Raw genomic sequence first — 12,911 nt, 5'->3', positions numbered from 1 at the left:
AAATCTTATTTTATGTGCAAGGTCCAACTCACCCACTTCAATGATGAGAGATCCTCTACTGTGATGTCTGTAGCATAAGAATATTTTCATTAGGCAGGAAAAAGAGTTGGTGTAATTCATGACTAGGTACCTACTCAGGAAAATACATCTACAGTTCACCCGATGAGAACAAGTTCTCAGTTGGAGTGTATTTCAGTGTCTTTTCTCTCCTAGTTGGAACTGTGCACAACTTTGCTTATTATCTAAACATTACTCTCAGAATATCCTGGTGCTTAACACATACCAGCACCTGAAACCAACAGCTCAGAAATTAAATGTACAAAAGATGTACAAGCTAGAAATGGATAAATAAAGGAGACTGGATAATTATATATTGATGGAATTTTATGATTTACTTTATGCTAAATTCCAGTAGATAGATCTCATTTCTGAAAATATCTTCAGCTGAGGAAAACTGTGAATTTATCATACTATTTTCTACGTGGCAAGTCTCCTTCTTTTCTTTGCCCCTTCCATTTACCCCTCCACCTATCCTGTATCAGCATTCACTCACTCCCAGTCTTCCTCTTTGGCATGCTTCCCCAGTTTTCTGACCTGTTTTCCTCAGTGTCTTGTGCTCAATATGAGGGTGGGAAGCTTTAGTCAGTCCACTGTTCCTTCCCCTCCACCTCTAGCTGCAATACATTTATTTTGTGGAGTAATCATTTGTGAGGCAAATGGCAAGGAACAGAACTGATATAAACATTAGTTGTTTTTAATGTCTCTTTAATACTCCTATCTGACTGAAAATTCACCTGAAATAACAGCTAATGTATATACCTTATGTAGGTCATATCCCAGGAATGACACATCTCCTGAGAGCTTTGGACCATGAGCCTACATAAGTTTGCCCCAGCACAGTTGCAATGATAAGACTGCACACTCAGAATACTAAGCAGGCAAGAAATTCAATATTTAGAATTCCAAATGGATTTTTTATTACACTTTCTATATGCGTCACAATAATCCTTTCAACAGTATTCATGCTATTGATATTTGTAGGTAATGGGTGTATTCACTGTGTATTTCCCAGCCACTATGTGAGATGGAAAGACCAAACAGTACTATTTAAGTATTTATCTTTGAAAGGAGCAGAGCTACCATACTTCATGAGGAAGGCCAGAAGCAGCAGAAATCTCCTCAAAGGGACTGCACCCATTGTTGTCCTGCTGGGACACAGCAGCCTCTGCCTCCTCCTCCTAGAAAGCCTGTCCTGCTCCAAGTGCTGCAAACAGAGCCATGGGAGCTGTGAAAGCCTGGTAGCCCAGCAAAAGTCAAGCACTACCACATTTGGTTGGGGCCAGTTGTCTACTAATCCAGGTGCAGCACCTTTAAACAAATGTTAACACTAGATAACTATTATCTGTTACAAAATCACAGGCCAGTTCCAGTTGGAAGGACTTTTAAGACATACATGTTAGCTATGACATCAGAGCAGGTTTCTCAGGGCTTTATCCAGCCTTGAAAACATTGTCTCCATAGACTCTCTAGGCAACCTCACTGACTACTGCACTGTCCTCATACTGAAAGAGTTTCTTGTGTCTGAGTAACCAGATACCCTCTTCTTTCAACTTGAGGTTTTGTCTCTTTTTGTGTTGCCACACACAACCAAGAAGAGTCTGGCTTTGTCTTCTGAATAATCTTTTCATGGGTACTGGAAGGCTACAGTTAAATCACCCAAAACCACCTCTTCCCCAGGGTGAATAAGCCATACTTTCTCATCCTGTCTTCACAGAGCAAGTGCTCCCCCTCCCAGCCAACTCTCTGAAATTACTCCAGTTGATGGACATCTTTCTTTCAGCCCTGAACTGCACACATTATTCTAGCTGTTTCTCCACCTACTGGTTATGGTCCTGTTGATACTCAGTGATGCTGTTGGTTGTCAATGTTGACATGGCATGCTGTTGGTTCTTGTCTAGGCCCCAACAAGACCTCTCCACAGACCTGCTTCTCCCACACTGAAGCACCAGCCTGTAGTTGTTGCAAGGGATTCATCCTCTCCCGGCACAAAGCTTGATACTTGTCTCTGTCGTATTTCATGGGGTTCTTGTTGACCCCTTCCTCCAGCCTGTCCATGTACCTCTGAATGGCCATCCTGTTCCTGAGCTTATCAAGTGGTCTCCACAATTTAGTATCTCCTGCAAACTTGGTAAAAGTGCCATCCATCATCACTTTCAAGTCATTGCTAAAGATGCCAAGGATGTTAAAGGTCCTAGTAAAGACCCTGGCAGTATCCTACTTTTTCACATCCTCCGGGCAAAGCATGACACAATAAGCTGCTATCTTCTGGCCATTTTATCATTTTTTTCATCCCTCCAGATTTTGACCCACATGGTTAAGCCTGCATGACAATTTGCATATCTTTATAGTGTAAAACAATCATAAACATGCCCCAAAATTGTGGAAACACTAAGCTTTTTGCCCTCATGATTCTCTTATCTTTCTCCTTCAGGGAGTGAGAACATAAAAATTTTCTTGTGCAATTCTATGTAACTATAATTTCACTTTAAAAATTGTCCTTGCACCTGTCTCTAAGCTCTCGTAAATTCAGTCAAACAAACAAACAAAAAAAAAGAAGTAAAAGCTTTAGAGAAGCTTAATTACACATTGTTATAACATATTCATAATTGCCAGATGAGCACTCTCAGAACTAATTTTAACACCTTATTAGGATATATATTTCAAACCAAATTAACCACAGACATTAATCTTCAACGCATATAAATAAATCCAGACTGTAATTCTTTTAACCTTTTCCTTTGTTATAATTTAGCACTGCTTTTAATATAAAGTGTAATAAGACTATTGGTTACACTTTTCCATTTGAAAAAAAATATATATATTCCATAATTCAGAGGTATTCTAAATATTTGACTTGAAATTTTTAATTAAAAACCCACACATACTTCAAAATATAACCTTGCCTTCAATGAAGTGCACAAGATCCCAACTCTAAATTTGAACACACTTGAGAAAGTATGAGCACTTAAAAAAAAAAGGGAAAAAAAAAAAAAAAAAAAAAAAAAAGAAGAAAAAAAAGGAACTGTGTTACTCTGAAAGCCTAAAGCAAGAGACCATATACTTTCTGTGATCTCTTCTCTCCCCACTCTTCCCCCCACCCCAGTCAAAGGAGCTTTTCTTTCCACTTCATCCTGAGCCTCCAGGACAGGCACATAGTAATTCTCTCTCCTTCATGACTTACTTCTCATAAATCTCACAAACCTTGACTCTAAACTTCCAGCTCTAGATGAAGTTTTTTAGAATGAAAGTACATTGTTGCTTCAGCTTCTCATACCATTTGCATCTGTATATTGCTTATTTCTGATATTCCGAGAAGAAGGTTGTTAGATAAGCATTTAATTTCTGGTTGTTGTCATGTATGCAAAGCATCTCTGGCAGCTAAATACATTGCCATCCTACATCAGTGACTCTGCTCTGGGTAAGAGAGTGCAATACTCACAATACCTGCTCTGTGAGCTGTACTGTCTCAATAGGGGGCAATAATGAGCAGAAAGATTTGGTAACGTCATCTGTGACAGAAGGTTTTTAAATGCAACCAAATTCATGGATATTGCAGACAAGTTCTGGCAAGTATAGCTGGAACAACTTAAGATGCCACAAAAGTGACTATAGGGCAAAAGAGATAAATAGGCCCTGAGGTGACTGACAGGTGAAATGTTTAGCCCAAGCTATGAGTTTTAACTCCCTGAGGTCTATAGTGCTTTATCACCGTATAAGGAAAAGACAGACAGCTGGGAATGGACACACCTGATCCACTCTTGCTAAATGCCTTAGAGCAAATTTACAAAGGTTTTATGTTTCAAAAAATCCTGAAATTTATTGTGATTCAGGTATTTTTGGTTATAAAACACATTCATGTAAAAACATATTGGCTTTTTTTTTTTTTTTTTTTTTTTTTTTTTTTTGTGGGTTCTTTTCCTGTGAGGTGTGGAGAGGCTGTTTTGTTTTTCTCCCTGGTGGTATCCACTCTTTTCTGTCAAAGGTACTTTGACAAATAAATAGTTCACTTGAGGGGGGGAAAAGAGATAGAGAGAGATGAAGAACACTATGCAGAACCAGATAGGTCATCCTGGTAGTGCTAATTGGAAATAAATGCATGTGTTATCTTTGCATTTCATGCATTGGATTTGTTAATACACAGAGGTTCCTAAAACTACAGATATTTCGCTGGTACACAGAAGTAGTTCTGCTGCTCTAAACAGACTTTCAGGGATTGGAGAATAGCTATATTGAAACATAGCAACTGAGACATACCTTATATGTATCTTTTTTTTTTTTTTTTTCTGTTTGTGATTGACTTTCATGAGGTTTAGAAAAGGCAAGTCTCTACAAATGCAGCAAAACGTATAGCGCCTAATGGAGTAGTTCGGGTGGGGTAACTACTCTTCTGTGACACAAAGAAGCTCCCCTCAGTCCTGATAACAACTAATGGGAAATTACACTCTGAAGTACAATAAATCCATCTATTAAAAGGCTAAAGAAAACTCAGACTTTGAAAACTAGGAATACTGCAGAATGTTCTGTCAGTCTCTTGTTGGACAGGATTTGGTTTGCCTTTATGGCACCACATAAAGAAGTAATAGGTCATAAAGCTTTCAGGGCCCTAGCATAGGTGACAGTCTTTATACCCTCTCTACACACAGGGGATGAGAAACAGATGTCATACCACTTTCCTACACTCTTGTCTATGTCAAAGGCTATGGAAGAATGAGCTGTATGTCTACTGCTCTATAAAGTTAATGTGCTTGTTGAGTCCACAGCCTGTTCACAGGTAAAGGACCACAACCAGATGCAGTTTCTGATTTCTAGTGTTACATTCTAGTCCTTTGCAAACACTGAAATTATGGGGAAAAAAATAATAATAATAATAATAATAATAATAAAAATAGCTGAAAACCTTTAATTGGGAAAGTGTGACTTCATATGCAGTTAAATTTGCTTTCAGTCTGACAGATTTTCATCTTCTTTCCAATAACTCTTACTAGAGAGCAAACAGAAGATCTCACTAACTTCCATTCTTCAGCTATTGTCAGGAAATATTGAGCCACATAGCAAGAGACATGTTAAATAGCTGTAGGCAATCACAAAATTAAAGACCAAAATATTTGGGGGTTTAGTTTGACTGGGAAAAAACTGACCAAGACCTTTCCTGTACTTTTAGAAAGGAGGAGGAAAAGCAAGTTTGCATACTGGTAAGGATGACCTCTCATCTGTTCAAAGGTCAGTTTTTTTCTGTTCAAAGGTGTTTAACTGCTCCATACAAAAATTTATCAGCAGCTAGAATGCAATTCATTCACAGCCCTCACTGTGCTGTTTTCCATGTGGTACAAGTGGATATGAACATGTTCAGAAAAATGTTAAATAACTAAAAATGCACTAGAAAATTAATGGGAATGAGAGGGGATCAAAGTTCTTGATCTAGGGTGAAAGTGTAGATAAATTTGAATTAGCAAGCAAAACTGAGCACTGTTGTTAAATGGCACTTGATTCTATTAGACTGTGTCGGATTGTTAAAAATGCTAACATTATGTGTGACTATTCATTTTCATCACCTGCTCTTGATTAATCCAGTCCTAAATAGCATCTGTGGACCCTGCCATCTCATACTACTTAATTAAATTAGCAACACATTTGTCTCCCCCGTTTTCCTATCAAAGGGTTGTGCTCAGGAGAAATAAAACCTTTGTTCACCACAACTCCATATAATTTACACTCCTTTTTCCCGTTTTCCTCCAGCTCCTGGCTCAGATGCTAAATTGTAACTGGTAATAGGGAGCTATTAGGTCTAGTGAAGCGTGTCAAAGAAGTCAGTGGAAAACCAGAGCTGAAAGGAGGCCTCAGATCTCATAAAACAACAGGGTCAAGATTCTAGATTCAGGATTGCATTGTACCAAGAATCATTCATTTTTGCAGTTAAAAAACGTATGACCTTTATACATATTTGGGGCAGACAAAGACAGAATAAAGACTAAAGGAAAAAAGAAGGAGAGGGAGGGATGCTAAAACAGGTGGAGGATGTTTATTTAGATTATTTTCTAAAGAAAGTAAAGAGTAACAGATACTCATGTATGAGTAATGGGTCATGGTGTATTTTATCTCCAGGGTAAAGGATTTGTATAATCTATGCTGTTAGAGAACAGTGCTATATAGTACTAACATATTGAACAGTACAGGGTCACAAAATATATTCCGTGTGAAAATAAAGCATCCATTGTACAACTTAACGCAATCTCTACTTATGCATTAATATGACCCTATTTGTATTTTCCTCCAAACTTTGTTCCTTATCCCAAAAATGCTAAACCCTTTCATCCTTGCTTCTAGGGCAACTTATGACATGTCTTCCATGTCAATTAAGTCAGGATAACCTAAATACCAGCATCTGTCCTTCTTTTCTTTCAGTTTTTTCAGTGATATGAGGTTAAGATACAGTCCTTTTCTTCTGGGTTGTAACTGAACTCCAGAGGGCGGGCTGAGAGTGTGCAATATGCTGTCTGCCTTGGCCCTTGTGTAGTCATCACTTCACTGAAAGTCCCTTCCATTTCTTGGTTGTGAACCTAAGAATATGCAGATCTTTCTTCAGCTTTCCTCATCCTCCTATGAGTAATCCTCTGCAGCAGGAACCTGATGCTGCTGACAACCTGTGAACTTTGCCTCTCTGTGCCATACATCCTCTTTTGGAAATCACTCCTCCAAGAATTGTACCAACAAATTCATTCCTACTTGTGAAACACTCAAAATTCTTGTCAAAATGCAGAATAAACCACAGAGAAAATAAAACGCTGAGGGATTTGAGACAGGAATAATCAATTAGATCCTGCAAGATTAATTAGATACTGCTTTTATATGCTCTCTACAAAATAATCCTCTGTCCTACATTTAGTCTCTAGTCTTCCCATATACACATAGGTGAGTGAGAGGCCTGACAAAGACATTTCCAGCAAGTATTTATATAGACAAATATCAGTGTTAGCCAGGCCTGAGACACTGAAGACAGACAACTGCTTCAACAGCTTGGGCTTCTTCCACTTGTAAAGAGATGGCACAAAGCCAGAATACCCAATAGTCCTTGAGACTGATTGAGTTGCTCAATTGGGATGCAGCCTTGGCATTTTCAAATTTTCTGTTTTCAACAATTCGGGACAGAGATGTGAACATTCATCTTTTAAGTATCCTTTAGCCCTGGCTTCTTCAGTCTCTCCTGTATGTCTTTGTATAAAATACATATTTAATGGGCCAGAAGAGGAACAAATGGCTTCTGTAACACAGTATCTTAGAAACCGTGGCTCACATCTTTCCTGAAGCAAGCGCTGTCTTGTAGTCCTCAACATCACAAGTCAGAGCGGCAGGCAACCTACTCAAAACAGTAGACTAACTTTACTGGTAGTCCTGTGTTTTCAACATGTCCTGAGCACACTTAAGGGATTGCATTCTACTGATCAAACAGGCAATCCCCTAAATAATCTGAGAATCAAGTTTCAGGCTTCAATGAAGCTCTCAGTAGTGCTGAAACCTAAGTGGTTCTGCACTTACTAGCTAGTGAAAATATCAGTGCTGAAGGAAGGGTTAAAGCATCTCTTTAAACAAATGGAAAAATAGTTCCTAAAAGGTTAGATACAAGTATATCAGAAATATATAGGTACCCTTTTCATTAGAATGGGAATGATTGCTTTTGGAGGAGAATTTGGAAAATAAAATCTGAATACAAATTTTTGACAAGTTCCTCATTAACCACCATCTACTGGATTCACTGAATGAAACAAAGGTCAACTGGATTCAGGTAATCCTATAATGATTATCTAATTAACTGTATCATAATTAATATGCACAGACAAATTATTTAAATTGACCTGCACAAAACTGATCTTGGCACTTCCTATTTACAAGTGCTTGTCTTTAAACAATAGTAATATATGGTATGGGGTGTTTTGTTGTTGTTGTTGTTGCTTGTGTTTTTTTTTGTTTGTATGTCTTTCAGTTTGGTGCTTGTTTTGTATAGTTATAACAGCAATGTCAATAAAAACACTGAAGGAAAACTCAAGGCTTTAATCTAGACAGAGGTGCAAGACATCATAAAACAAATTATTTTAAATATAATTGAGTTGAATTGAGTTGCTCTTTCTTGAAAAAGTGAATTTGGTGGAGTTGCAAATATATGGTTTCCATTTAAGTCTCTTCATATCAAGGTGACATGCACAATCAATCTTCTTAGTGACATTGTAACAAAGCAGAAATTATTAATGCTTAATAGCCACAAGACCCCCCCCCCCAAAAAAAAAAAAAAAAAAAAAAAAAGGAAATGTTAAACTATACTTAATTGAAAACAGGATAACGTCCTTTCTTTTCCACTGTAGAAGCTTTCTAATTGCTCCACAGAAAGGTAAATAAAGTTGAAGAATGTATGTGACTGGATTCATAGAAATACAGGGTAAGTAATACAACAGCCGACTTTTCATGTGGTCCTTCTTTTCTTACAGATACGCAAAAATGTCTTTTGTGTATACTTTCTCTTCTCTGTATGCTAAGGATAAATTTCAATTATTCAGCTACCTTGTTTTTGTTTTAAATTAGTTCCTTTTTTAGTTTATCATTTATTACGCAAATTTTAGATAAAAAAATAAAAGTGCCACATGTTCATCCTGTTTTGAGCTGTATCACATACTTGGTAGACATTAAAGCTCCCATTCAGGAAATCATTCCTATTCATTCCTATTGGACTCAACATATTTTTATATTAATGTTAAAAACATGCATATGTGTTGTTTTCAATTGGGCTGAATTTAAACACATGCTCAAATGCTTCCTTTAAATACGACCTACTGTGGAAGCACAAGCCTCTCTCTATTATTGTAATTTGGTCGTGAAAAAAAGAATATTCAAAACAAAGATAGCATCCTTATAACCAAAACAAAAGTTTGTAATGAATGATCACTACCAGGATAGAGATAAAAATGCAAGTATCCTCTGACATACAAAGGGAAGTTTCTGCTGTGTGACTGAATACATCAGTTACACCTGATGGGCAGCTCTATCATCCTCTGTTTCTCAGCAAGTTGTTAGTACCTCAGCTGAAAGAGGTAACAGCATGTGAAAGGTTCTAGTCTCTTTCAGAGTAATTTTTGATAATGAAATGTTTTCTGATGTATCTATGCATCTTATCTCCTACCTTGAATTATTACCATTTATTCAAACCCAGATTTCTAGGAAAACAACAAAAGTTTAGACTAATTTCATTTATTAGAACAAGCCCAGAAGATGATCAAAGGGTTGGATCACCTCTCCCATGAAGACAGTTTGAAGGAATTGGGGTTGTTCAGCCTGAAGAAGAGAAGGATCAGGGGAGACGTTATAGTAGCCTTCCAGTACCTAAACGGGGGCTACAGGAAAGCTGGGGAGGGACTCTGTCAGGGAGTGTAGGGATTAGACAAGGGATATTGTTTTTAATCTGAAAGGTTTAGATTAGATATTTGGAATAAATTATTTACTCAGAGGGTAGTGAGGCACTGGAACAGGTTGCCAAGAGAAGTCGTGGATGCCCCATCCCTGGCGGTGTTCAAGGTCAGGTTGAATGGGGCTTTGGGTAACCCGGTCTCATGGGAGGTGTCCCTGCCCATGGCAGGGGGTTGAAATTAAGTGATCTTTGAAGTCCCTTCCAACCCAAGCCATTCTATTTGTATGATCTCCTAGAGAATACAGTATTCTAAGAAGTGAAATCTGAAATAATGATACGTAAAAAGGTTTATGAAGTCTCCCTCTATTTCAATTTGAAAGATAATAGGAAATGAGTGGTCAGTCTTGCTGCTCCCTTTGTTTTCTTGCTGTGTCAGAAGTTAGCTCCATTTTTCTATCTTTCATTAAACCAACAGAAGGATTATTTTTATAATTAATACGTTTATCAGACCAGGTCTAGCTTTACAGGCTGATGATATAGCACTCACAGGAATATGAAATTTTATGAGTTCAGGAATAACCTTCATTAGAAAGATTTCATAGGCTCATAAACCATCAGGAATCTGTATCATGCAGATCTCATCTGTTGTATAATAAATCAAACAGCTTCACATCAGTTTATATCTTCTATGTAAGTGCCTTTTGTGATGTTTCATTTCATATATTCTTGGATTGTTTTGAAAATTAAGAGACAGTGATTGATTTTTAGCTTGTATCCATCAGACAGTTAAAATCTTATCAAATCATCATTAATTACAATGTATCGTTACTTACTTGCTTTTAGAAAATAACAGGCATGGGGAATTTGAACACCAACACAGGCAAACAATTGCAGAACCCTAATACAAGATACTCAGATCACCATACCCACTGTTATGAAATGAAGAAAGATGTAATTCAGTGACAAGGAAAATATATAGAAGTGTAAGAGCTAGTAAGTATTTTCACAAGAAATCATGATTTGTTAGAAAAAAATAGCACAATATACTGTACATTACTGTCAACTGTGTTATAGTCATTTATTTTTTTATTTTGTTATAGAGAAAGAAGAATTATGTTAGTGAAAGATGTATTTTGGGGAGCAAAAATATAGTAGCTTAAAAATGTATACCTAGTAGATATGCAAAACTGTAAGCAGGTAGTGGGACAGAAATACATGACAGAAATAATACTGGAAAGAATGTTTTCTGTGGAAGGTTATTTAAATTATCAAGAGATTCTTTACAGCAGAGGGTATCTGACAGCCCTTTGTCTGCTGGAAAAATATGGAGAACTGTCATGTTTTCTTTTAACAAGCCCTTTCTGGTTAGTACAACTTTTCTAGCAAAAATAAGAAATATTATTAAACATAATTCCTGTCATATTCTCAGATGGCATAAATCTCTGTAGTTATATCTACTTTGTTAGACAATATCTCACTTCACAGCTAGGAGTGGTGATATGCACAAATATTTTATTGGATATTATGGTTTTTGTAAGCCTGTGTTTCTCTTACATAACTAATTCCGTCAGGTTTCTGCAGAGTAGGGATGTGTATCTGTGTGCAACGCTAACCTTCAGTGTCTGAGAAGGTGTAGTGCATGAAGTAGTGCTGATGTGGTAGCCACAGCCATATTGGTCACCCCAGGAAAACAGCAATTGTGTAAGACTGGTAGCATAAACATACCTTTCTTTCACCCTGATTATGCTGTGATTTTTGTTAAAGTCACTCAATAAAAAAAATTTGTATTAATTATCATATTGATCTTAAAACACTGCATGTTGTTATATGATATTGTGTGTATGTATATATATTTTTCCAGCATTGGAATTGTTCTAAGCATATTCTGTGTTTCAATAACAGTAACATTTAAATTATCATCTTCAACATTTTTTTAGTGTGCACTTTGTTTATTGCTGCTTTGCTTTTTTGTCTTTTTAATTGTTATTCTACAGTATATAAACATGTCCACATCTGGTCTCAACAAATCTAAGAATGGACTCAGGAAATGGCTTCTTCCTTAACTGTCTTCACAAGCTGAGTCCATTTACCACTGCTTTTTCATCTCTTCATCATACTATTAAGTATGATTTCACTCATTGTGAAATGCTACATATTTTCCATGCCTTAAGAAAGTGTTGCTCTCCCTCACCTTGGCAGATCATGAGCTCAACTGCATACATAAAAGCTGCAAAAACCAAGCTGCAGGAGTGGTAGTCTACAAAGTTTCTTGGTTACGAGGATCAGAGCCTGGTCTCTACCCATCTCTATCCACTACAAAGATTTACCCAGAGCATGTACCCTTTCCAACTGTGAACACAAGTATCTACTAATATTCTGTAGTGGAAGGTAAGAAGGGAAAGGGAGGAGAGAAAGGGAAAGGAAAAAGGAAAAGTGCTCCCATCTCTCATCTCAAAAAGGAGATAGTACACAGCCTTTGAGTGTATCTTGGTTTTGCAGGTAAGACACAGAAACGTAACAGCATATGTGAAGTCCTGACATTGAAAAAATTCATCATTAAATGATTAATTTTGGACAAGACCGCTGTAGTCCTCTCGACTAACCTCATTCCCAAAGCACAACCAGCTTACTCAGACTAAGCTGAAGGAAATACACAAGGCTACTACTGTGCCATTGGATCATACAGCTCTCCTCATTATTTTGAGGTACTCCAGCATCAGTTAATTTGAGAAATATTTTTTTTATCTTTAGATCATAAGTAACTCATCCTCTCATGTGGACAGGTCTGTTCATAGCCACAGCAATAGTTGGTTTTCATAATTTTCCTTCTGATATGATCTTATTTTCTCTGCAGATGGAGATTGCAAAGACATTTTATTGGACACCTGATTAACTGGACACCTGATTGCATTACCAGAGAAAAAGAAATAGGATGTATCAGACTGATGCCACTTATGATTCCATGTTTTCAGAACTTTGATCTTGAAAGGTTAACCAACATCTAAACTTACCATTTTACAAACAGGCTGAATCATTTCAATACCTAAATTATGTTTTCGCAATCAGGATTCTTGTTCTGTAATGCTATCCAAGATCACATATAGACCATATGCTGTCCTGAATAGGTTGTCATTTTATCACTTTTGATAAGTGAATAAACAATATCCTGGAAATGTATTTTGTTTCTTTCCATGGCAATTGGATTGTTTGATTTGCAATTGAACCTAGAAATGCTCAAATTACATTATTCTGAAAAAAATAAATCATGATTTCGTACAGAGGATTTGCATATAAGGTCATTTGGGGTCCTTTGGGGCTAGATACTATACACAGAAAAAGTAGGGAAGTCCTTGTTCTAAGTTTATCTTCTAAGTAGACAAGAAATAAGAAGCTGCAATAAAATAAATAGATAGATAGATAGATAGATAGATAGATAGATAGATAGATAGATAGATAGATA

Source organism: Oxyura jamaicensis, chromosome 2, assembly GCF_011077185.1.
Source record: "Oxyura jamaicensis isolate SHBP4307 breed ruddy duck chromosome 2, BPBGC_Ojam_1.0, whole genome shotgun sequence".
Lineage (NCBI taxonomy): Eukaryota > Metazoa > Chordata > Aves > Anseriformes > Anatidae > Oxyura > Oxyura jamaicensis.
The sequence above is the reverse complement of the archived record's forward strand: the minus strand, read 5'-3'. Positions refer to the sequence as shown.